At 34.2% G+C, this 5,090-nt stretch overlaps 1 long non-coding RNA gene across 3 annotated transcripts; it reads right to left on the minus strand.

Moving 5' to 3' along the window:
• On the minus strand, positions 1–2,992 carry LOC139861791 (uncharacterized). Of its 3 annotated transcripts, XR_011763962.1 has the most exons (8): positions 2,817–2,992; positions 2,074–2,173; positions 1,836–1,922; positions 1,499–1,635; positions 1,330–1,369; positions 1,187–1,222; positions 1,022–1,096; positions 1–198 (listed from the first exon to the last, which is right to left on the minus strand). It is a non-coding gene; the product is annotated as an uncharacterized lncRNA (long non-coding RNA). The 3 variants fall into 3 exon arrangements; XR_011763961.1 differs by lacking the exons at positions 2,074–2,173; positions 2,817–2,992 and having other exon boundaries at positions 1,836–2,061; XR_011763963.1 differs by lacking the exons at positions 2,074–2,173; positions 2,817–2,992 and having other exon boundaries at positions 1,187–1,229; positions 1,836–2,061.
• Positions 2,993–5,090: the final 2,098 nt, after the last annotated feature.

The raw sequence follows: 5,090 nt of genomic DNA on the forward strand, positions 1-5,090 counted from the left end.
TGAAAGCAAAATTGCTTATATACCAGCAATTAACCTAAATACATAAACAACCAATTAAGCAAAAAGATGCAAGTAAAAACTCTCGACAATTATACATTATATGAACCAAACTCTAACATAATGAAAGGACGAAATAACACCTAATCCAACAACAACAAAGGAAGCCACTGAACGGGAATTTGAGATAGAAGCCAGCATCTATATTCGATAAACAAATAAAAAAATCAAAACATTTTTGTAAAACTAGTGAAATGACCCGTGAAATCACGGGTGTGTTAAACGAAACAATTTAATGACATGTTTTAGGTATTAAGTGAATGTAAATGCTAAAGTCATTTATTTTAATGACTCGTTTGACTAAAAAACTTGTCTTTGTTTTTACAAATATATAGAGACATATATTTTCGCATACATATGTAACGTAATTAATTTCGTAAAAAGAATCATATTTGAATATTAATAATATAATAATTATAATTATAATTATTAAGTTCGCTCAAAGTTGAGTATTTATATCTTTAATAGGGACTCATTCTGACTGAAACAAGGGGCGGGTCTTTACCAACTTCAAAATCTGCTATTTATTTTAGGGAAGCCAAAAAACGTGAGCGCCTAGCGCGAGCCTTATTGAAAAGGCCCTTTACTAAAAACATAGAAGGTAAGGGCTCCTGAACGACTTCCGTTTCTAGTGGGAAGTCCATTCAATGACCAAGTTGCTCTATCGAGAACGAGTTTTCAACCTACTCTAATGTACAATAAATATTAGTAATAATAAATGGCTTTTAAATTTTTTTAGAAAATTAAAATTACAATTTAGGAGAGACATTAGTATTTACTTTTATAAAAGATTTAGTATTACTTTTTTAATTAAATTAATATATAATTATGACATCATCATTATGAAAATTAAAGGATAATTAGCTTAATGATGACATCATCATTTTAGAGCTTTAAATGGCTATATAGATATAGATTATGTAAAAGGATCACGGTTGTATAAATAGAAGATTTAGTAATTCACATCTTTAGTGTGGGTTATGCTTTTTGGCTCGCCAAGGCACTCGACGACGCATTCAGTTCCATCACTACCTGCAACCTATCAAATAACATCCCAAATTCTTGTTTATACTAACATCATATACCTAAAAGTAGTATACACTATCAACGTGAATCGTACAATGCTTACCAAAATCGTCAACCCTTCACGAGTTTCGTTGGCACACTTCATACTAAAAGCGTTACAAATAGCCCCACCAAATGCAAATGCAAATGTAAAAAAAAAAAAAAAAATAGGAAAACTCGCATATAAGTAACAAAGAATAACAATACCTCTTCTAGATACAAACACGGGCAGCAGCAAAAGGCGAAACTACAGGAAGGGGAAAAAACATGAAGAAAGTGAGATTAAAAAGTTAAAAAAAGGTGGATGGGAAAAATCATACAACCTAAAAATTTTTCAAGAATTCAATAACAAAATAAAGGGTTGTTGCGGACGTACACAAAATCTTTCAGCAATTCCCTTAACGAATTTGAAATCGGAATTAATTGATGAAACACAATTGGTACGAAACTAACTCACTCCGACCAGAATACCAAGAAGATCGAGAGATCCCACAATAAATCTCAAGAGAAACCCTAGACCAGAAACAAAAAACAACAACGATTAAACAACGCATCACAGTTATACATTTTTACATTGAATTAGGAACCAACAGATCATCTTCTTAATTATCAAAAGGGAGCATTTAATCACTTACTCCTAACTCTATAATCCGTTACATCTTATCAAACACCAATATAATTGTAAATGTATTTATATATTGATATTGATATACCTGAGGAACAGTATGTAGCAAAGAGTGTGGCTGCATATTTTCAAACTAAGGAAACAAACTACTCATGTTCATGTTCCCTCCTCTCTCCTGCATATCAACAAAACAATCAAACACAAGTTTAATTACACATTAAGGACGTACAATTTCCTAATATCAGCAACCCACACATACACATACATATTTACAAACACAAAGCACTTATGACATATAAACACGAATATTATAAGAAAGAACTTACATCTTATCTTGTATAAAACGGCATTCATTCCCAAAACCGGGCTCCACGCCGGGTGGAGCATGGTGTCCTTCATTGTTCTGCGTAGTATTTTGTTGTTCAGCTATATTCAAAATTTAACAAAATAAGTCAAACACCAATGATAGGAAAAAGTCAGCTCTTTTAAGGTAAATTAAACTACCAACGTTAATCAGACAACATTTTAATTTCACATTCATTTAATATAAGGAAACAACAAACCCTATTTAGCAACAAAGACCCAAAATTCGATCAATTTCAGGAATTGAACTTTCAAACCCTAATATCGACATGTATCGGATTCTACAAACCCTATTTACCATCTCAGATCACTTTCTAAGGGTATAAGCTAATCTTTCTTAAGCGGAGTAGTAGGTAGTAGCTGAAACCCATTTTTTCTACTTTAAAGGTCACACAACCTGGTTTTAAATTTCAAAGCAGATATATTCATTATATTTTAACACAAAAAGCATATATGACCATGACTCGATTGATTTCTATATCTTGATTTCGATTTCACTTTTTACAAATTTAGGAGTTGATGTCTTCTTGTTATAAATGGAGCTGAGGTGCTGATGCGTAATTAGAGTTGCCTGAAAGTATGTTTCTGTGTTTTAAAGAGCTGGTGTTTAAGGTTTTCTATATGTTGGGTTAAAAGTCATTACGAAAAGCAATAATTAATTGAAATCAAGCGATATGTAGAGGAAGGGTAATGATAGATCGCATACCTATTAATTTAATCAGGATCTGATAAGAAAGAAAACAACAAACGTATTTCGACCCTCACGCGACTAACCAAAAAAGTGGAAGAGGAAAAGGGTCGAAACGGAAATTAAGGGACTTTAGTAAGGGTAGGGGGAAGAAGATGGGTTGAAGAAGATGGGTATGGATATGACAGAGAAGTTGGGTATGGAGACAGAATGAAGTTTACACGCCACATCTTTAAATGCTGTACGCTACCTCAGTCTAATTTTTTTTTTTTTTTTTTTTTTTTTTGTAGGAAACCGTTATTATTATTTTTTAAGAGCTTGACCAGTGTGAACGATTGATTTTTTTTAGGAGGAACCCCTAGCGACGAGCCATAATGGCTACCCTCTAGTTGATAAACCCCGGGTAAATGCGTGTTGATGAATAGTATGAATAGTTTGGAATGGAACAATAGGAATGAAGTATTTTGTGTGGCTAATAGATGATAGTCTATTTTTTTTTTTTTTTTTTTTTTTTGTAGGAAACCGTTATTATTTTTTTTTTAAGGGCTTGACCAGTGTGAACGATTGATTTTTTTTTTTTTACGAGGAACCCCCTAGCGACGAGCCATAGTGGCTCCCCTCTAGTTGGTAAACCCCAGGTAAATGCGTGTTGATGAATAGGATGAATAGTTTGGAATGGAACAATAGGAATGAAGTATTTTGTGCGGGTAATAGATGGTAGGGTAATTTTTTTTTTTTGGGTAGGAAACCGTTATTATTATTTTTTTAAGGGCTTGACCAGTGTGAACGATTGATTTTTGTTGGCGTGTTGATGCGTGGTGATGAGTAGTATGAATAGTTTGGAATGGAACAATAGGAATGAAGGATTTTGTGTGGCTAATAGATGGTAGGGTAATTTGAAATACTAAGATTACTAATTAAGCCACATGTTAGGAACGACATGATCAATGTTAGGATTTAAGACCCAAACAAGACAGGTGATTTATACTAATCACCAAATTCACAAACGACAAACGAATAATTAAAGCATAACGATAAATAAAAGCATAAAACGACACAGGATTTAACGTGGTTACATCCGAACTCCAAAACACAGAGAAGGGTTTACTCCACGGGCGCAAACCAGAGATTATTTCTTATAATTTCCGCGCATTCATCTACAGGTTACAATGAGTATGTATTTATAGAACAAAACGATAAAACGAAACAAATCAACTCAACTTGTCCTGCAAGCTGGCAAGCCATCGCGACCGGGATCAAACCCATCACGACCGCGATGGTGTTTGTTCCAAAACCTTCTTCCTTTTTTCTTCATTTAACATCTTCAATACTAAACAATCAATTCCTCTTTTGCCACACGTTAAAGAAAAACTTACCCCCTGAATTGTTGCTCTATCCTTTCCCATAAGCCCATATGTATTACTCCGTATTAATTTATTATAACTGTTTTAAATTAATTATCACTCATACGCATACTAATACTAATTACAGATATGATTTTTTTGGCAAAAAAACCAAAACTATATAACAAATATTTTTTTCGGAAAGAGAGAAAGACAATAAAGATACAAGAAGCAAACACGAATAGAGCTCGACAGCAGCAAACTAACGCTAAAAACAAAACCGAAACTATAGAAAAGTAAACTCGAACGTCGTCGAGAGCCAACAAAACAACACAACATACAATCTATCTATAGGGAAAAATTAACAATGAAGACCATTACTAGCTAAGGAACAAAGCCAAACCCCATTAACCGACTTCGTCGTCAGTGTTGTTGGTAACGACACCATTGCCCGTTGTAGCCTTGAACGAAAAAGTCAAATCGTTTCCGGTCCCATCACCTGTAGTAGTATCCGTCGGAGGAGGATTGAAACCGTGTAAATTAAACTCCTCGAAAAAACCAGCTTTTCCTGAACGAAAGAAAAAGAAAACAAATGCTGAAGACCTCCTGGATCGCGAGGATGAGCTCGCGAAATGCGGGCATGAGGTTTTTTTAAAAGATAGATCCTTGGTGGTATTGTCGCGTTTGAAAAATGGTTTCAAGTTCTGAGAAGCTCGCAGAACGCGAGGGGTCTCGCAAAACGCGTGCCTGAGCGTAGCCAGCAAGTTTTTTGTTTTTTGGAAAGAATTCGCTTGTTGCCCTATATATGGTAACCCTATTCTCATTGTGCCTGTAATATCTACGAAATTATCAATAGAAAACTCTCTCTGTTTGGCCTTGGACTAAACTAATCATTAGATTTAACGATTAGACATAACCACGTTAAATTTCTTTGTTCTTTTTTTTTCTT

Source organism: Rutidosis leptorrhynchoides, chromosome 8, assembly GCF_046630445.1.
Source record: "Rutidosis leptorrhynchoides isolate AG116_Rl617_1_P2 chromosome 8, CSIRO_AGI_Rlap_v1, whole genome shotgun sequence".
NCBI classification, from domain to species: domain Eukaryota; kingdom Viridiplantae; phylum Streptophyta; class Magnoliopsida; order Asterales; family Asteraceae; genus Rutidosis; species Rutidosis leptorrhynchoides.